This window comes from Hevea brasiliensis, chromosome 10, assembly GCF_030052815.1.
Source record: "Hevea brasiliensis isolate MT/VB/25A 57/8 chromosome 10, ASM3005281v1, whole genome shotgun sequence".
NCBI classification, from domain to species: domain Eukaryota; kingdom Viridiplantae; phylum Streptophyta; class Magnoliopsida; order Malpighiales; family Euphorbiaceae; genus Hevea; species Hevea brasiliensis.
In genome coordinates, this window is record NC_079502.1 from 95,254,526 (window position 1) to 95,277,562 (window position 23,037).

The window sequence follows — 23,037 nt, forward strand, 5'->3', positions numbered from 1 at the left end:
AATATGAAGTTCATTGCTTTTTCTTTGAATTCTTGGAAAAGGAAAAAAAAAAAAAACTTTCTTTATTATAAATAATTCTTTTACAAATTAATTTTGATATTAAAAACATAATGACCTAAAAAAGACATCAACACGAGTACCACTTTTCTTAACAAAAATGGAAACAATAAATAATAATAAAAAAAGAAAGAAAACCACTTTGTTTATTTCATTTGATTTGATTTGATTTTTTTTTTTTAATTTTGTTTGTTAATTAGCAAGTGAAGGAGAAGGGCAGGTAGGTTGCCTCCCAAGGCAGGGTCGAATTATGGTAGTGTTGATGTCTCAAGGATCATGCTTCGTTCGTTAACAGCCAATTCCTCTCACCTAGCTGCCTACATATGCAAATAAAACCAAAGTGGGTATTTAAAAAAAAACAAAGAAGAAGAAGAAGCAAAAAGATAAAAAATGGTCAAACTCCATATCTAAGCAAAGAGACCCATCCATGTGTGATATCCCACAAAGGTCCCAACATCCCCACGCTGCGCTTGATTGCTGGTGAGGAGGAGACCCCTTTTTTATGAATTTATGACTTTTTTTTTTTTTTTATATTCCATGCTTCAAATGCATTGTATTTGTATCCTTTCTGACACTTTCTATCAGTCATGCTCTTTAATTTTATCATTTCATATACCCATCTACCTCTTTTATTAGGATAAGTTCCCATCCCTTGCCCATGCGAACATTCTTAGAATTTTACCTTCTTTTAAATCAAGTTGTGCTACATCAATTCCCTTACTATCATACATATATAATTATCTATTATCCTCATCGAATTTTCTAGCTCTTTTCATTCTAAAATCATCCATTTTATTATTTATTTGATAGAAATTTTTTTACGCTTTCTTAACACTTTTTTTTTGTGAAAAATAAATTCTCTTTCTTTAAAAAAGTAAATCATTATGATAATATTGATATTTTTATAATAAATCCATAGAGTAATTGAAACGATCATTTTTTTTTCAGTGTGAAAAGAAAGGAGATATTATTTTTTTAACTTGAAAATTTTTTGTAGTAGGTTAGAGGGATTTTCTTTAAAAAAAATTAAAATTTATAAATTTTTTAAGTAACAAATTGAAGTTGAGAGAGAAAAGTGAAATACAGAATCATAGGTTGACTATAAAAATTACCTCTAATTTAATCATACAAATTTGAGTTTTTTTTTTTCCTTTTAATGGGAAAAAATCTTATTGCATCTCTAAGACTAAAAGACTCATTGGTTTAGCGTTTTGATTGTTGACGATTAAGGTAAGAAATACCTAATTCAATTAATGGTGTACGTTATTTAGTTTATCGAATTGAATAGATGAGATTCAATTATTTTAATAAAGAGTAATTTAATTGTTAATTAGGTTCCATTAATATTTAAAAGGAATTAATTTCAATTGTTGGTTCAATTAAATGAATAGATTAATTAATGTGTCATTTATCGTTTTATTAATAACATGTTATTTATAATTACTAAAAATATATTATATTTATTATTTTAATAAATAAAATAATTATAAACATAATTTATTAATTAATGATATAAATTACTTATTATATTCTTTTAATTAGCTCAATCATAATTGATATTGATGAATATTTTTAATTTCAATTAGACTCATTTTCTCTTAATTTTGATTCAATTACTATTTTAAATGTTAAAAATTTTAATTTAATTATTATTAATTTTAGAGGTGGTTAAAACTTTTGATTAGTGAAATTTTGGTTCACTTCTATATTTCTATTTGGTTAATCAAATGCAGACCCTCAATTTAACCACAAAATCCAAGTTAATTTTAACACTCAACTCAATTCATAAATTTAAGTTAATAGAAATTTGATGGAATAGTATAAAAATATATCCCGTGGTTTCGTGCTTTGGTATAATTTAATTTTTATCAATTTAATATTTTATATTTTTTTTAGTAAATATTATTTAAAATTATTAATTATCATTAAATAATATTAATATGACAACACATAAACAACATATTAACGTCACATGTTTGTTACATGAGTGTTATGTGAGCACCGCGTGAACACTAGGGCTGAGCAAAATTCGGTTCAAACTGAAAAATCGAATCGAATCGAGTCAATTCAGTTCAATCGGTTCGGTTCGATTTTACATTATAAAAATTTCGGTTATTTCGGTTCGGTTCGGTTTTGAAGAGAAAAAAATTGATTAAACCAAATCGAACTGAATAGTAATTTATATAGTCAAATCAAACTAAATCGAACCGAATCGATTTTTGAATTGATTTATTTTAATGAAAAATTTATGAATTTTATTTAATTATATATATATTAATTATTTAATTTCATTGATTAATGGTTATTAGGTTCAAACCAAAGTTAAAATTAGATCAAATAACTTAAAAATCAAGTCTAAATTAAAAAATCAATAAAAAATCAAACCGATCGGTTTAAACCGAATCGAATCGAAATAGAGCGATTCAGTTCGATTCGGTTTTTCACACATTTCAGTTCGGTTCGGTTTCTAAAATTTATGATTCTATTTTTATAATTTAATTCAATTCGATTCGGTTTGATTCTGTTTGAACCGAATACTCACCCCTAGTGAACACTATATTTACTGTATATCACCAAATTAGTATTATATGTTTGTCATATTAACATTATTTAATAATAATTAATAATTTAAATTATATTTTTTAATTAAAAAAATAAAAAATATCAAATTAATAAAAATTAAACTACAATTTGCCGTATGTTAAAATGGGAATCACGAGTATTTCTTTTCTATACTTTTATCGAAATATTATATTGGTAAGGCAAAACATGAAGAGGGTATAATCAAACCGAATAAACACACGTGCCAAACCTATTAGCAGCCTGTGACAAACGTGGTGAAATACGAAAGCAAGCAGAAATTGAGGTACAGAGCAAGCTCTAATTGCATGTCAGAAATGCATAATCCATCTAAAAATTTAAGCTGAGTGCGGTTGAGATCCAAATATTATATTAAGTACTATTACTATATTATATATTTCTCCAATATGAAATCTTTAATTGCAATTGTCAACAATTATCAAATGTTTCAAAAAAAAAAAACTAAAAATCTCAGTCTTTTACGTTATAATTATATATATTTTAGAATGTTTTGGCCATTAATTTTAAAAATGTACTCTAAATTTCAAGCCATTAATTAATAGTCTAAGAATGTCATATATATGTTTTTTATTCAAGAAGTTACATTCTCTAAAAAGTTAAGATATTAAACAAAAATTAATAATAAAATGAAATGATGGGTTTGTCATCCATAATAAATAATATATGTCATGATCTAAATTATGGACTAGATCAGTATTAGAACTTTGATCAGTATAAAGCTCCTAAACCCTATAGCAAACCTAGTTAAACTCTAACCAATAAGTAAGCTCATATTGAACCCAATTTTAAGAAATTAACCGGATATAATCCAACCATAAAATAGACTATCCAACGAGGAATTATTAACTCACCCGACCTGTAATCTCAATAAAAATACATTTAGGGAGCTCAGCTCACCCATCAATCATCCATAATCCAAAATAAAATCAATGGGAGCTCAGCTCCCTCATCTATCATAAGAATCTAACTACACAATTACATATACCTAAAGTTTATAGATTACAATCCCAAATTAATAAATATTACAGTTCCAAACTAAATGATATATTTCTATACATTAGAGATTTAGAATTTTATATTTGACAGTACAAAACATAAAAATAATAGCAAGTAGACCTGCTAAGAATGAAAGCAGGTTAATCACAAAGAAAAAACTCTTCTATGACCTGAAAAAATAGTTAACAGGAGTGAGCGTTCAAATCAAAGAGTAAATAAACTCAAAAAGTAAATACTTATTTTACATATAATTTTTATAACTACTTAGTTATAATGCATCATTGGAAATGAAATGCATCATCTTCATATAAGTCATACAAATCATATTAAGTCACATTAAACATAATCTGGAGCACTCACGCAACTGTGTCAAATCCATACTCACACATACATATATGGGGAGCTGATTCTCCTACCAAACTCTCTTTATCCAAGGCCTGCCAGCGAAATCAACTTGAGCCAGACTTTCGCTTAATAATTCATATGCAGGAGTCAGCGAGATCAGCTCAAAGCCGTACTCACCAGACTTCTTCAAAAAGGACTGGGCCCCAAGCGATACTAGTTCAAACTGATTTACCTGTCCTACCCATATCTATCGCACCACACCACACGCCGACACACACACACACATGGAGCTCCATATTATCAAAACACAACAATTAAAGCAGTATTCATCAGATACAAATGTAATACGGGGCATGCCTAATATATATATATATATATAAGTGATGCATGAGTATGCTATAACTATAATAATATTGAAATTGTAAATAAAATAAATATCTACTCACATAGAGGATGACCTGACTGTAGCTAGTCTGACTGGATAGAAGAAAATTGGTCGGCATCATTCACCTATATATATACATTGACCTCTATCAATTAACTGATAGAATTAACCAATTAATTTAATCCATAAAAGCAAGAAAAAATCCTAAAGTATTAATGAAATTTCGACAGAGTTTTCCTTATAACTAGACCTAACCCCTGCATAAAAATTCAACAAAACGCAATATAGAGGGCTCAACCCCGTAATAGCAACAACATCATATGACCCATCCTGAGCCCGCCAAACCATACAATACTCAAGTGACTACACAAAATAATTATTTAAAAATTCAGGGCGTTATAATATTAATGCATGCATTTTAGATCATCATTTAGGAGTAATTTTTGCACATAATTTACCCTTGTTTATAGCTATTATTATAGATATTAGCATATATTTAGTCAATTTTATAATTTTCACACTTCTTAGTCTAATTTTTGGAATTTATTTGTTTTGTAGGCTAAATTTGGAGAAATTTGGTGTATTTTGATTAAAGTAGCCATTTGGAGGAGATTAGAGTTGAATTGTAAAAATTTTTGAAGTTGAGTAAAAAATGGCCGAGAGTTACACAACCTGCAGCACAACCAATTTAGCTTATGTCGCAGGTTGTGTCGAGCGTCAGATATTCAGGCAGATTGTTACACAACCTGCGACACAACCCGCGACATAACTAATTCAGCTTATGTCATTTTTACTGGAAATGGCTGATGTGGCATTTCCGTTACTCTGATTTTATACCTCACTTTCTCTGGAATCTTCTGCCTTTTTACCCATTCTAGGGCAGTCCCCTCACCTATATAAAGTATCCTTTATCATTTTTCTTTCCATAAGGAGGAAGGGAGGCATTTTTGGCAAGAAAAGAAAGAGAGAAAGGGGGAGCACGTCTGTCCATTTTCCAGCAGCTGCAGAACCCGTTTTCTGCACTCTCCAGCAGCAGCTTCTGCAGCATTCTTCTGGGTTTTTCTATTCCTTAACTTAGATTTCCATTATTTCTTCATCTATACACTTGGGTTTGTCTTGAAACAATGATTTGTGAGTAGTTGTTTGAGATTCTAGAGATGGGTTTGTAAATATTGTTTTGTATTGTGGTTTTGAACTGATTTAGCCATTTAAATGAAGATTGTTACATTTTGATTTATTGCTTGTGAGCTTGTTGCCTTGCTTGATGAATGGGCCCTCATTAAGTTAAGCTTTAATCCTTAATAGATGGACTGAAAAGTGAATATTAGGGATAGATAATCTTGCAATAAACTTTGTTTTCTTGGTGTTAGAGATAAGCTAAGAGAATTAAGGGGACTTTCCAAAATCAATTAGAGCATTAATTGGGTTTTTGTTAGGTTTGAAATACCGTGAAAACAGGGTTTGATTTAATGAAAATCAACTTTGAAATGCTTGAAAAAGGTTTCAAAGAACTAAGAATTGATTTCCCTCAAAATTGCAATTCTCATGTGTTTGGCTAAATTAGGGATAAACCACATGCAAACAATATGGAAAATCCAATCTCTAGAATCACTTTAATTTTTATTGAATTTAGATTTAATTCCTCTCAATTTCATAAACAGAAATTTCAAATTAATTTTTGGTAATCTAGTTTAATTAATTTTAGTTAATTGTTTGATTTAGTTTAAATTCCTCAAATACCAATTTTAATTTCAAATTTCATTTTACATCTTTAAATTTTGTCATTCTAATTAGCTTATACTTTTATTTCCAATTTAGGCACAATTCCCTGTGGGATTGATATCATTTTTAAAACTATACTACTGTGACCCGTGCGCTTGCGGATACACAACATCAAGTTTTTGGCGCCGTTGCCGGGGAATTGTTTGTTTTTAAGTTGGATTTGAATTGTTTTAAGCTAATTAGAATTTTTATTTTCTTTTATTTTCACTGTTGTTCCTTGTGTTTTTCATGTACTTTTTTTGTTTATGAGACGATCGAAAAGCACAAGTGATACTGAATTGTTGTTCAATCCTGAAATTGAAAAATTCTGTCGAGCCAACAAAAAGGAATACAAGAGAAGAAAGGAAGCAGAAAAAGAAGAACAACAAAGATTTGAGCAAGAGGAGACAATTGAAAATATGGAGAATCAAAATAGAGCTATTGGTGGAAACAATGAAGGAAATGAGCAAAATAGGCAAAATGAAGTTGTTAATCAAAATGATCCTCAAAGAAGATCCATGTTAGATTATGCTTTTCCTAGATGTGCTGATGTGAGAGATAACAGACCTATTATTGGAGTAATCAATTTGAGTTAAAGACTGGTCTCATTCAAATGGTTCAGAATTCACAATTTGGAGGTAGTCCACTTGAAAATCCTCATTCTCATTTGAAGAAATTTTTGATGATATGTGGTACACAAAGACAGCCTGGAGTTTCAGATGAAGTGATTCGGCTCACCTTATTTCCATTCTCTCTTCGGGATTCAGCATTAGAGTGGTATGACTCACTTCCACAAGCTACTATAGCTACTTGGGAGCAACTATCTCAAGCTTTTCTATCTCAATTTTTCCCACCTAGGAAGACTACTCATTTGAGAAATTTGATGGTAGCTTTTAAGCCAAGAGATGATGAAACTTTGTATGAATCTTGGATGAGATTTAAAGAGCTTGAAAGGCAATGTCCTCATTATGAAATACCAAAATGGATGATTGTTCAGAATTTCTACACCAAAGTTACTCCAGCCATAAGAAACACAATTGATTCACAAGCAGGAGGAGATTTTATGAGAATGACAAGTGAAGAATGCTATGATCTATTAGAGAAGATTGCTCATAATACCCATTTGTGGGGAAATCCTAGAGCACTTGAGCCAAAGAAGGCTGGGATTTATGAACTTGACTCAGTTAGCTACATGAATGCAAGATTTGATCAGTTGACTCAGCTTCTTAGTGATTTTTGCACAAAGGCAACAACCTCAACCCCTACAACTATGCAACAAGTTGCCTTCACAGATGGAACTCAAAGTTGTGGAGTTGATTATTCTTCTTATGGTGATGATTGTTTGCAAGAACAAGCTGCTTATGCAGGAGGTTATCAACAAAAACCTATGGGAAATTCTTACTCTAATGTGAACAACTCAACATGGAGACCACAAGCAACTTTTGCTCAACAAGGTCAAAGCTCAAATTATACTCATAGCCAGCAGTTTATGCAGCAAAATAGGCCTCAATTTCAGCCCACAAGGCAGCCACAACCTGGATATCAAGCAAGAGCACAACAATCCCTTCCACCTCATGAACCGAAGCCAACCTTGGAAAGCATGATAGAGAAATTTTTTACTGAACAAAGCACGATGAATAGCAAATTGGAGGAAGAAATGCAACACATGAGACAAACCATGGATCAATTACAAGTCCACAATCGCATGTTGGAAACTCAATTGGCTCAACAAGCAAGCTCATCGGGAAGCAAATCCTATGGGAAACTACCTAGCCAACCACAAAACCCTCATGAACAATGTAAGGTTGTGACCTTGAGAAGTGGTAAGAAAGTTGCTCAAGAGAGTGAAAACAAGAGAGAAGAAAAAGAGAGCACAAAAGAAGAAAATTCAGTTGAGAGCAAGAAAAATGAAAAAGAAGAAGAAAGCAACAGTGAGCAAGATGAGGGAGAGAAACCATACATCCCACCTGAACCTTACAAGCCCACCCTTCCCTACCCTCAAAGATTCATCAAGCATAAGCTAGACAAACAATTTGGCAAATTCCTTGAAGTGCTAAAGAAGTTGTATATCAATGTGCCATTCACTGAGGCACTATCCCAAATGCCAAGTTATGCCAAGTTTTTAAAGGAGATTCTTTCCAACAAGAGAAGGCTAGAAGATTATGACACCATCAACTTGGGAGAGCAATGTAGTGCTATAATTCAGAAGAAGTTACCCCCCAAACTCAAAGATCCGGGTGTGTTTTCCATTCCTTGTCATATTGGTGATAATTGTGTGGCAAATGCCTTATGTGACCTTGGAGCTAGTGTCAGCCTAATGCCTCTTTCAATTTATGAGAAGTTGAATATGGGAGAGTTGAAGCCCACAAACATGTATCTTTCATTGGCTGACCGTTCAATTAAGTATCCAGAAGGCATTCTAGAAAATGTGCCTATCAAGGTTGGGAAATTCTACATTCCGGTGGACTTTGTCATTCTAGATATGGAAGAAGACACAAAAGTTCCTATCTTATTGGGAAGACCCTTTTTGGCAACAGCTGGTGCATTAATTGATGTAAAGGGTGAGAAATTAACACTTAGAGTGGGAGATGATCAAATGATATTCAACATCAATCCGGCCATAAAAAGGAAACATGAAGAAGTTGAGTCTTGTTTGCGGGTAGACATTATTGATGAGATTGTTCAAGAGCATTTCAGAAAAAGCTATCCCCAAGACCCACTTGAAAATTGCTTAGTCCATGGTGGGAGCATTAATGATGATAATCACAACATAGCTGCTTTTGCACAACATTTGGAGAGCTCTCCACCACATCCTAAAGCCACAATTTTTCAGATTGAAGAAGTGCAAAATTTGGAGATCAAACCACCATCATTAAAGGTAGAGGATGCCCCAAACGTAGATCTTAAACCTCTTCCTTCCAACCTCAGGTATGCTTTTCTTGGACCCAATGGAACATATCCTGTTATAATTAATGCATCTTTGACTGATATTGAGAATGAAAAATTGTTGAGAGTTTTGAGAGAATATAGAAGAGTTTTGGGTTATGCAATTGATGATATAAAGGGAATTAGTCCAACAGTTTATATGCATAGGATTTTCCTAGAGCCAAATAGTAAACCTTCCATTGAACATCAAAGAAGATTGAATCCTACAATGAAGGATGTTGTGAAAAAGAAAATCCTAAAATTACTAGCTGCTGGAATTATTTACCCTATTTCTGACAGTGAGTGGGTGAGTCCTGTGCATGTTGTACCAAAAAAAGGTGGGGTGACAGTTGTTAAAAATGAGAATAATGAATTGATACCCACTAGAACTGTTACAGGTTGGAGAATGTGCATAGACTATAGGAAGTTGAATAATGCTACAAGAAAAGACCATTTTCCCCTTTCTTTTATGGATTAAATGTTAGAGAGATTAGCCAAGCATTCTTTCTTTTGTTACTTAGATGGATATTCTGGTTTCTTTCAAATTCCAATCCATCCTGATGACTAAGAAAAAACTACCTTTACCTGTCCCTATGGCACCTTTGCCTATCGAAGGATGCCATTCGGATTGTGTAATGTGCCTGGAACATTTCAAAGGTGCATGATGGCTATTTTTTCTAATTTTATTGAAGAAATTATGGAGGTCTTCATGGATGACTTTTCAGTATATGGCACTAATTTTAATTCATGCTTGACTAATTTGTCTAAAATCTTGCAGAGATGCGCTGAAAATGACCTGGTGTTGAATTGGGAGAAATGCCACTTTATGGTCCAAGAGCGGATCGTTTTAGGGCATTTGATCTCAAATAGGGGAATTGAAGTGGATAGAGCTAAAATAGAAATTATTGAAAAAATGCCCCCTCCAACCACTGTCAAAGGAGTGTGGAATTTTCTTGGACATGCCGGATTTTACCGGCGATTTATTCAGGATTTTTCTAAACTTGCTAAACCCTTAACAAATCTTTTGAATCATGATGTTAAATTTGATTTTAATCAAGATTGTATGGTTGCTTTTTTCAGGTTGAAGACGGCCTTAACAACAGCTCCTATCATGCAACCCCCAGATTGGACTTTGCCATTCGAAATCATGTGTGATGCAAGCGAGTTTGCTGTTGGAGCTGTCCTTGGCCAGCGGAAAGATAGAAAACCTTATGCCATTTACTATGCAAGCCGAACCCTTGATGAAGCTCAAGTTAATTATGCTACAACTGAAAAGGAATTCCTTGCGGTAGTATTTGCAGTCAATAAATTTCGTTCTTATTTGGTCAACTCAAAGGTAATAGTTTTCACTGATCATGCAGCAATAAGGTATTTAATGAGCAAGAAAGAAGCTAAATCTAGGTTGATTAGATGGATTTTGTTACTTCAAGAATTTGATTTGGAAATAAGAGATAAAAAAGGTGTTGAGAATGTGGTGGCTGATCACCTTTCTAGAATAAAAACTGAAAATAAAGATGATGAAATTGTGCCAATTGATGAGTTTTTCATAAATGAGCAGTTGTATGTGTTGAATTCTGCACTTCCATGGTTTGCTGATTTTGTGAATTTCTTATCTTGTGGTGTCTTACCACATGATTTATCTTGGCAGCAAAAGAAAAGATTCTTGCATGATGTTAAATTTTATTCTTGGGAAGAACCTCTTTTGTTTAGGAGATGTAATGATGGAATAATTAGGAGATGTATACCAGAGGAAGAAATAAATGATGTTATTTACCATTGTCATTCCTCTGAATATGGTGGTCATTTTAGTGTCTCAAAAACTGTTGAAAAATTCTTGACATCAGGTTTCTATTGGCCTAATATGTTTAAATATGTGAGAGATTTTGTAAGCAAGTGTGATAGGTGCCAAAGGGTAGGCAATATTTCCAAGAGAGATAAGATGCCCCAACAGTTCATATTAGAAGTTGAATTGTTTGATGTGTGGGGAATTGATTTCATGGGGCCATTTCCATCTTCTTATGGGAATAAATATATCTTGGTAGGAGTGGATTATGTATCTAAATGGGTAAAAGCTATTGCTACACCTACCAATGATGCAAAAGTTGTGGTGAAATTTCTGAAAAAATTTATTTTGACCAGATTTGGTGCCCCACGTGCCATAATCAGTGATGGTGGTAGCCATTTTTGTAACCACCAATTTGAAAAATTAATGAGAAAATATGGGGTAAAGCATAGGATTGCCACACCATATCACCCTCAAACAAATAGCCAAGTAGAAATCACAAATAGAGAAATCAAGCAAATCTTGGAGAAAACTGTCAATAAGTCCATAAAAGATTGGTCCCTTAAATTAGATGACACTCTTTGGGCATATAGAACAGCATTTATAACCCCTATAGGAACTACACCTTATAGGTTAGTTTTTGGGAAATCATGCCATTTGCCCGTAGAGTTAGAACATAAAGCTTATTGGGCCATTAGACCAATCAATTTTGATTTACAAGCTGCTGGACATAAAAGACTTTTGTAACTTGATGAGTTAGAAGAATTGAGACTTGATGCTTATGAAAATGCTAGGATCTATAAAGAAAGAACTAAAAAATGGCATGATAAGCATATCAAGAAAAAGGACTTTAAAGAAAGAGATTTGGTTCTCTTATTCAATTCAAGGTTAAAATTTTTTCCAGGAAAATTAAAATCAAGGTGGTCAGGTCCATTCAAAATTGTGAAAGTTTTACCTCATGGTGCTGTGGAAATTTTTGGTGAAAAATCTGGTAGTTTCAAGGTAAATGGACAAAGGTTGAGACACTATTCATGTAACACCCCTGATTTTATATATTATTATTGGGCTTCGTGTAGGTATCCTCAATTCGCGGAAATTCGACAGTTGACCGGGTCTGTGAAATTCCGGCCCGACAGACCCGTTACCGGAAAAGTCTTCGAATTGGACCGAGGTTTTGGCTAGCCCCCATTGTCAGACGTCCCAAGCGCGTTCCCGAAGTCGGAATCGGCAAAGGTAAACCCGAACCTAGTTTTTACGTAATTTTCTAGTGCTTAAATAGGATTAAAAATCCATAAAATATTCGTGGTAGCTTAGAAAATTACGATTCTTTTTGCAATAGCTTAGTAATATTGCTAAAGACATCGATGAAAAGTTTTATAATTTTTAGAGATAATTTGGGCAGTTTTTGCAAAAATAATCAATAATAAGGACTAAATTGAAATTTTGCGTATTGTGATGGATGATTGATTTGATGGGCCCAGGAGGGGCTGTGTGATATGATTGAACTGTTGATGTATGGATTGTGAGTATAGAAGTGCGTTTTTAGCCCTTTTGCAGGTTGGGTAGGTCCTAGGTATAGGGGAGACTCTGCCGGATTTTCGGCACGACTTAGGACGTAATTGGTCTTTTTCTTTATTTGTATTGAGTCAGATTTTATTAAATAAATTTAATATGATTTTAAGGTGAGCGATGCCTTCTTCCTCCGCCACCGCCACAGTAATTTGTCGTCAAGTCCTGAGTAAAATATTAATTTTAATTATAATTTCGATATTATTATATGTTCAAGATGCCCATGCATCACTTATATGCATATATTTATGTAGTTAAACTCTAGGCACGATTTATGTTGCATTCATAATCTGATGTACCATGGATGTTGTTGTGGTAATTTGGAGCGATGCGTGCGTTGGCATGCGTGTGATGTGGTGTGGACTATGGATAGGACGGGGTAGTCACGGCTTGAGTAATTCGCTGGGACCCGTTCCTTCGAGGGGTAGTCACGGCTTGAGTAATTCGCTGGGACCCTCGATTTGGTTATTAAGTAGAAGTCCGAGCTTGAGTAATTCGCTGGCACCATGTTGGATTTAAGAGAGCTGTATAGGGAATCAGCTCCCATATGTTATGATTGATACTACAGGGTGTGTGAGTGCTCCAAATTACCTTTTGATGTTATGATGTGAAAATGTTGTGTATGTTGCATTTCACTCTACAGTTGCATTAGTTTGAGATAGTTATAGAGATTATAGTTAAGATTGATATTTTACTCTAAGTCGAACGCTCACTCTGTTCAAAAATTTTTACAAAGCCACGGGAGGATATTTTGTTCGGTTAACTGCCTTTTTACCTCGCAGTTGTTTATCAATATTGTGTAATTTTAATTACTCCTAGAATTTCCGCATGTGTTAGCAGTAATTATTTGAAATTGGTCTGTAATATTATATTCATGTTGGACCTGTAAACTTAATATTTTAAGTCTGTTTGATGGATTGGATGAGGGAGCTGAGCTCCCATTTATTATTATGTTGATGAGTATGTGGAGGGTGAGCTGAGCTCCCCAATGGATTGTTTATTGTGTTTACAGGTCGGGTGAGTCGAAAACTCCCCGTTGGAAAGTCCATTTTATGGCCGGACTCTGTCCGTTTGTTTTCTTGATATTGGGCCCAAATGGGCCTTAGAGTTGGGTTAATGAATAGTTAAGGCTTACTACGGGCCTCGGGGGCTTTAGGCTGGCCCAGGTCCTAGTGCCGGTCCGGCCCATAGGTTGGGTCGTGACAATTCAGTTGGTGAGCTAATTGAGAAGATAGCAACCTGCTATCTCTCTCATTCTCCATAAAATCTTGAGTGAATATGGTCAAGCTAAAGACCTAAACTTAGCATTTTTGTGCATAACTCATAATTTTTCATTGATTCTTTATTTCTTTCATATATATATTTGTTTTAAGTTTTTCTATACTCCTTATTCAGAGTTTAACATTGTTCTAATTTCCTTGTGCAGATGGGATGCAATGCATTACAAGCAAATGAGCATAAAAAATTTTTATTTTAGTTTTAGCTTTAAATTTTAGCTTTAAATTTTAGTTTTAAATTTGTTCACTTATAATTTTCATCTTTCTTTTGTTGAGTATTTGCTGGTGCATATTGCTGGATTCATTGCCCTTTTTGTTTATTTTAAGAGAAAATTTTTCCAAACCTTGTCATCTTGGTCTAAAAAAGAAAATTATTTGAATGTGGATGTGTGAATTGGTGCTTTGAAAAATTATTTTTTTATGAGTATTTGATGAACATAACAAGTTGAACAATTAGAATTCATGTTATGAAGGTTTAATCATTTGAAATCTAATTTGTTTCAATTTTTTAGGTGCTATGAAATTTGGTCAAATTTGGGCAGCAGATTACACAACCTGCGACATAACCGGTTTTGCTTGTGTCGTCGGTTGTGTTCGCTGGGCACATTTTGGGCAGATTGTTGCACAACCTGTGACATAACCGGTTTTGCTTGTGTCGTCACTTGTGTTCGCTGGGCACATTTTGGGTAGATTGTTGCACAACCTGCGACATAACTGGGTTTGCTTGTGTCGTAGCTTGTGTTCGCTGGGCACATTTTGGGCAGATTGTTGCACAACCTGCGACATAACCGGGTTTGCTTGTGTCGTCGCTTGTGTTCGCTGGGCACACTTTGGGCAGATTGTTGCACAACCCGCGACACAACCCCCCTATCCTTATGTTCTAACTTGTGTCGCCTGTTTGTTTTGCAGGATAAGAACTCACTTCACCAGAATGGGCCAGCAGCTACCCCAAGCCCAAGCCCAAAAGCCCACTAACCCATTATAAAAAAAAAAATTTTTTTCATGTCTTTATTTTCGTTGCTTAATTAATTAGTGTTTTTCACTTGTTTAGTTACTATTTTGCTTGCGTTATTTTTCTTTTACTTGAACCATTTACTTATTCAGTATTTTTTTTAATTGCTCATACGAACATTTTTCTTTTGAATCTTTAGTACTTTGCTCACTTGCTTTGATTTGCTACTTCGGATTTATACTTGATGGCTATATTTTTGAGCTTAACTTCCCTATTCCAAATTTTTTAGTTTAATTGATTTAATGGATTCCATTGCTTTGTTTCTTTTACAATGAGTGCAGCAGCTGTCCAAATTTTACTTAATTAAATTGGCTGCACTTCAATAAGGTAACAATTCTCATCTCAGCTTGTGTCACTTTCAACACAAGTTGTGCTATCACTTATGCAACAGGGTAATAATTCTTTATGCACATATAGCCAACTTATCCCATTCCTTGCACTCTTTTAACATTGAGGACAATGTTCATTCTGAGTATGGGGGAGAGGGTAAATCTTTTACAAAAATTATTTTTTCCTTTTTCATTTGCATATAGTGACATACTCATTCATTACTTCATACTTGTACATATTCACTTATATAGACTGCATATAGCTTCATATACTTAGTTATGCATACTTAGTTACATATAGGTTGACTATACATTTACACTCATGCATTCCATTTATTCATTTAAAATTTTTGAATTTTTTAAACCAGTCTTTGAATTCCATAAGCCGCTTATTCAAGCAATCCAACTTGCCTTTAGATGGTTAGTGGAATGAAAGTTCCAGCTGGGTACAAAGTCTTAAGCATTATTCTTTCTCTTACTTAATAGCTGAAAATTAATATATTTATCTAGGTATGCAGATTCTGATTAGTTATTTTGAGTTTTTGATTGTCGGAATAAGCCTTTAAGGAAGAAAATGGTCATTGTCGTCTCACCATTCCTAGAACAAGCATCTTAGATCTTTCAAAGCGAAATTTTTAAACTTGCATTTGATAAGAATATGATTTAGGCATTCCTTCATATTTTAAACCTCGCATTTAGCCTTAACCTACCTTAATTTCATTTCAACCCTTGCAAACCCTCTTGAACCTTAATTCCCTAATTTCTTTGGAACCAAAATCATTTACCTAGCCATTAAACCTATACACTACCACCTATTTATGAGAATAATATTTTAGCAATTAAGTGCATAAAAAATATAAAATAAATAATGATATAAAAAAAATAAAAAAAAATAACTTGGAGGATTGAAACATCTTGAATAGTGCTAGAGTAATTGTGAAAAGTTGATAAAAAAAAAGGTCACTAAAATATCCCAAAGGTAATTTTGGGTGTGACGTGAAATAGGGACGCATACAAAATAAAAAAATATATTATAAAAGTAGTCCATTTATTGTGATAGCACTTGAGATTCATTGTGAATTTCTTTCCTCTTGATAAAAAAAAGAAAAAAAAAAAGATGCACTTTGAGTTTCATGATTAATATTATTCTCATATTTTGTTTACCTCATTCCCTTTCTTTGTTAACCATAATTTTACCCTATTTGACCCCATTACAACCCTTAAAAAGACCTAATGATTCTTTGAAAAATGCTTGTTACATTAGTGGAGTTAGATCTTTTATGCTTGCATATGGGTTTGGCAATATAATCTTCCATACATTACTCACCATCTATTTGAGACACATTGGCTATCTATTTCATTTAGGTTTGTTTTGGCACAATTGACTCTTGTAGCTGGTTGGTGTTTGTTGCTTGGGTTGATTGGTTAATTCTTAGCTATTTTGTAATTGTTGAGAGTGATTGCTTCATTCTTTGTGCTTCGCTGGTGGGAATTTGGAATGTTGGTGGCTAGAGGTAAGTTGGTAGTTTGGATTAGTGATTTTTGTGTTTTCAAAGACTGATTCTATTCCCTTCCAAATGAGTTTTAATGAAATTTTGCTTAAGGACAAGCAAGAGTTTGAGTATGGGGGAATTTGATGCATGCATTTTAGATCATCATTTAGGAGTAATTTTTGCACATAATTTACCCTTATTCATAGCTATTATTATAGATATTAGCATATATTTAGTCAATTTTATAATTTTCACACTTCTTAGTCTAATTTTTGGAATTTATTTGTTTTGTAGGCTAAATTTGGAGAAATTTGGTGTATTTTGATCAAAGTAGCCATTTGGAGGAGATTAGAGTTGAATTGTAAAAATTTTTGAAGTTGAGTAAAAAATGGCCGAGAGTTACACAACCTGCAGCACAACCAATTTAGCTTATGTCGCAGGTTGTGTCGAGCATCAGATATTCAGGCAGATTGTTACACAACCCGCGACATAACCGATTCAGTTTATGTTATTTTTACTGGAAATGGCTGATGTGGCATTTCCGTTACTCTGATTTTATACCTCACTTTCTCTGGAATCTTTCACCTTTTTACCCATTCTAGGGTAGTCCCATCACCTATATAAAGTCTCCTTTATCATTTTTCTTTCCATAAGGAGGAAGGGAGGCATTTTTGACAAGAAAAGAAAGAGAGAAAGGGGGAGCACGTCTGTCCATTTTCCAGCAGCTGCAGAACCCGTTTTCTGCACTCTCCAGGCTAGCTGCGGCATTCTTCTGGGTTTTTCTATTCCTTAACTTAGATTTCCATTATTTCTTCATCTATACACTTGGGTTTGTCTTAAAACAATGATTTGTGAGTAGTTGTTTGAGATTCTAGATATGGGTTTGTAAATATTATTTTGTATTGTGGTTTTGAACTGATTTAGCCATTTAAATGAAGATTGTTATATTTTGATTTATTGCTTGTGAGCTTGTTGCCTTGCTTGATAAATGGGCCCTCATTAAGTTAAGCTTTAATCCTTAATAGATGGACTGAAAAGTGAATATTAGGGATAGATAATCTTGCAATAAACTTTGTTTTCTTGGTGTTAGAGATAAGCTAAGAGAATTAAGGGGACTTTCCAAAATCAATTAGAGCATTAATTGGGTTTTTGTTAGGTTTGAAATACCGTGAAAACAGGGTTTGATTTAATGAAAACCAACTTTGAAATGCTTGAAAAAGGTTTCAAAGAACTAAGAATTGATTTCCCTCAAAATTGCAATTCTCATGTGTTTGGCTAAATTAGGGATAAACCACATGCAAACAATATGGAAAATCCAATCTCTAGAATCACTTTAATTTTTATTGAATTTAGATTTAATTCCTCTCAATTTCATAAATAGAAATTTCAAATTAATTTTTGGTAATCTAGTTTAATTAATTTTAGTTAATTATTTGATTTAGTTTAAATTCCTCAAATACCAATTTTAATTTTAAATTTCATTTTACATCTTTAAATTTTGTCATTCTAATTAGCTTATACTTTTATTTCCAATTTAGGCACAATTCCCTGTGGGATCGATATCATTTTTAAAACTATACTACTGTGACCCATGCGCTTGCGGATACACAACATCAAATATCTGTTGAATTAATCTCTCGCATAAATATTAATTGTGTAAAAAATTAATTTTATTTCTTTAAATATTTAAATAAGAGAAATTAAAAGTTATAAAATAAAAATTAAAAGTTAAAAGTTATAATTAGTAAAATTAATTTTTATGCAGAAGAAGTAAGAGAGGTGCTGTTGTTGTAATGTTGTTAGCATGGCTATATGTAAATGCAGATTGGTCAAATAAAATTAAATGATTTGAACATAGGTTGATAAATATGAGGAAGGAAAAAAAATTATATTATTTTATTTTACATGATTTGAATGGGGACAATAAAATGGTTGGTTGGATTAGATCTTGGCAGGAGTGCTCTCTTTATAAGGGGCAGCTGGATCTAATGTCTTTGGACCAATTTCTTTCTTTTCCATGTCCCCTATGCAAGGTGAGATGAATTAAAATTTTTCATATCTGACAAAATATTTCCAATAATTAATTAATCACTCTGCCAATACTATATATATCTTCTCTCTTCTGCGGCAAAAATAAATTAATAATTGAATAAAATAATTTTTCATTTTTATATTATATCATAATTAATATTTAAAAATTTTATTTTAAAAAAATAAATTTTTTTATTAAATTTTGATTTTATTATGCACTTTCTTTTTTTTTTTCAATTTTTTTCCTTAATGAAAAGTAACAATACCTTAATACCCTAATGATAAATTATTATGTCATTTATAAATTTTGTCATTATAAATATTTTTCTTAAATTTTTATCATTATTAATATTTTAGTACTTCATTAATTATTTTTTATTTTATTAACTAATAGTTAAATTAATAAAAATAAAAAGTGAAAGTGTGAAAAAATAAAAAATTTAGATATATTTTCATCTATTTTAAAATTTAAACACTTAAATATTAATTATAACATTATTAGAACAAGCATGATTTGAGGTGATTAATTACAGGGGTTTCTTGGGCTGGACTTACCTAATTTATGGTGGACCAAAAATCTCAAAAACATGAAACAATCAATAAATAATATTTGCTTAGGCTTTTGTTTATCTAATTTATGGTGGACCAAAAATCTCAAAAACATGAAACAATCAATAAATAATATTTGCTTAGGCCTTTTGAACAAACAAAATGGGCCAAAAATCTCTAAAGTTATCAATGAAAAATGTGGAGGGTTTTGCTGGGAAGCAGATCCCACAATTAGGGCCTGGTTGTACTAAATTGTAAAAGCAGCAAATGCCATACAATCAGGCTTTTTAGCCCACTAATTTCAAAGGGTTAGCTATATATCCAAGCTCTAATGTATTTTATGTAATCTATTTGTACTATATATATATATATATATATATATATATATATATATATATATATATATATATATATATATATGAAAAAGCTTGAGGACTTAAGTGAATTTACATTAAATGTAAAACAATAAAAATAATAAAGTTATTTTATATATAAAAATTAAATTATTTTACTAAAATATCCTTTAGATTATTTTTATGGGAGAATATAAAAATTTGAAATTTAAATTTTAAATTGTGTCTATTATATTTATTATAGCTACATATTTCAATACAAATTAAAAGTTTCATTTACTTTCTCTCTCTTCTCTTTTGTTTAATCAACGGTTTCTTCTTTTTTTTTAAACTAAGTTTACACATTTAGAAAAAAAAGTTATTTATGTAAATTAAAAAAAATTAAAAATAAAAATAAAAATATATTTTTATTTATTTATTTTTATTTTAATGTGTAAATTAATGTTAAAAAAGTATGATATATATTACTTTATTACGATGAAACAAATGATCAATATGAATTTAAATTGATCAAATTAACTCAATTAAATTAACAATATAAATCGATTAAATTGATTCGATTAATATATATATAATAATAAATAATTAATTAATATTATAATTTTAAATGAATTCAATTGACTTAATTAAAAAAAATATTTTATGTAAATAAATTATATATTTTTACTTAATTGAATTAATTAAAGAATTAATTCATTAAAATATAAGATCAATTTAACATGTCATATATTTAATTAATTCAGTTAACTGAATATATATTCAATTGAATCATTTATCAAATATATATTCAATTGAATCATTTAAATGATAATTGTTATAGTTGATCCAAATATATATGAATAATGTCACATAATGTGACATGTTACATGCTCAATTGATTCAATTAACTAAAATATATTCAATTGAATCATTTAAATAATAATCGTCACAATTGACTCAAAATATATATGGTCAGTTGATTCAATCGACTCAAAATATATATAATCAATAGATATAATGTGACATATTACATAATCAATTGATTTAATCTACTCAATTAAGGGCTCAATTGACAAAAAAATATACGATCAATATAACATGTCACATACTCAATTGATTCAATTAACTAAAATATATTATCAATGTGATATGTCACGTACTCAATTAATTCAATTAAGTAAAATATATATTTAATTGAATCATTTAAATGATAATTATCACAATTAACCTAAAATATATATGATTAATGTGATATTGTACATAATTAGTTGATTCAATTTACTCAATTAAATGTTTAATTGACTATAGTATATGATAAATGTGATATGTCATATACTAAAAAATGATTCAATTGATTTAAATATATATTTAATTGAATCAATTAAATGATAATTGTTATAATTGACTCAAACATATGTGATCAATGTGATTTTACACATAATTAGTTGATTCAATTAACTCAATTAAAAGCTCAATTGACTAAAATAAATGATTAAAGTGACATGTTACATACTCAAATTGATTCGATTGATTTAAATATATATTCAATTGAATCAGTTAAATGATAATTTTCGTAATTGACTCAATTATATATAATCAATGTGACATGTCACATACTATAATTGATTCAATTGGCTCAAATATATATCAAATTAAATTATAATTTTTACAATTGACTCAAATATATATAATTAGTGTGACATTACACATAATCAATTTGATTTAATTGACTCAATTCAAGACTCAATTGACTAAAATATATGATTAATGTAACTGTAACATATTCAAATTAATTCAGTTGACTCTAATATATACATTCAATTAAATCAATTGAATTATAATTTCGCAATTGACTTAAATATATATAATTAATGTGACTTTGCACGTAATCAATTGATTCAATTGACTCAATTAAAAGCTTAATTGACTAAAATATATAATCAATATGACATGTCAAATACTCAAATTGATTCAGCTGACTCAAATATATATTAAATTGAATCAATTAAATTATAATTTTGTAATTAATACAATCAATGTGACATGCCACATGCTCAATTTATTTGATTGACTAAAACATATATTAAATTAAATTCATATAGATTCATTATGTTTACTCAAACCAAACAAGCATATCAATTTATTTATCACTGTCTAATTCAATTTCGTATCATATATCAAATTTAAATTAATTTTAAATTGAATAATAATTAATTAATTTAATTTAAATTAAAATCATTTTTGTTTAAAAATCAAATAATTAATTATAATTAAAGTCAAAAATTAAAATTAAAAGTGAGATGAATAATTTGATTTAATTAAAATTAATCTTAACATTAACTGGGAGTATTTTTTTTTTTTAACTAAACTAGCCAGATTAAAGGGTAAAAAATTTGGCATATTGTACCTTACACATTTTATGTAATATATATGATTTTTGTCAATTGATACAGAGTTGAGAAAAAAATAAAAAAGTCTCCAAACGATAAATATTGGCTAAGAGAAAATTGTTTCATCACAAATATGGACTAAAGGAAAAAGTTCATATGAATTGCACTATTTAAAGCTTTAATAAAGTAAAATTAAAATAAATTTTCAAAAGTAAAATTTAAATATTAAGTATATAATAATTTTTTTTTTCAATGTGTGTAGAGAAAATAAACGTAAAAAATAAGTTTAATTTGTTTTTTTTAAATTAAAGCATAATTTACTACTATTTGTTAAAAAAAATAATGTAATTAAAAAGAGAATTGAAAGAGGAAAAAGTAAAGAATAAAAAAAAATTTTACTTTAAAAAATATAAAAAATAAATAAGATATTTTATATTTTTAAATATCTTTTAATTAATATTAATTATGAATCTATTTGATCTCTTAATTATATATATATAGCTAACGCTGCTGGTCCAGCGTACTGGCAATTTTTTTTTAATTATTTTATTAACTCGATTCTCATTGAAACTTGTAAACTTATAGTCACGAAGATAACACTTTTTTTTATTAAATCAAAATTTAATTCATGCTTATTTCTAATATTATTTAATCAATTTTTTTTTATAATTTATTAGGAATTTAAATAATTCTTGAAAACATTATCCTTTTTTTTTCATTGGACTACACGTTTTTCATTGATCGATAAGCAATTAAAGTTTTTTTTTTTTTTAATCAAAATAGATATTTCATTGATGAAATAAGTTTACAAGGCCAAGTTATACAAAACCACATTAATTTTAACCCAAGCCTAGAGATCCAAACCCAAAGGATTTCCTAGACTAACCGAGTTGATCCGAAGAATATTTTCATCAGCAACTTTCTTCATTCATCAATCTAGCCATTGACTCTTCACCGGCAGCACTTCAAAAGCTTTTGAAGGAGAACAACAGGTAGCTTAGAAAACTCACATAGAGGGAGATGCATATTAATATCAGATGGAGTGCATGAGCACCCATTTGATCCAAAAGCCTTCATGCTCACCCTTTCAAAGTTAGATGGCAAACGGGAAAATGCAGCAACCACCAGATCAAAGCAGGGACTTGGACCATGTCCGGATAAACCGGGAAAGGGTTAGGCACAGGTGACTCATACGGTGTCTA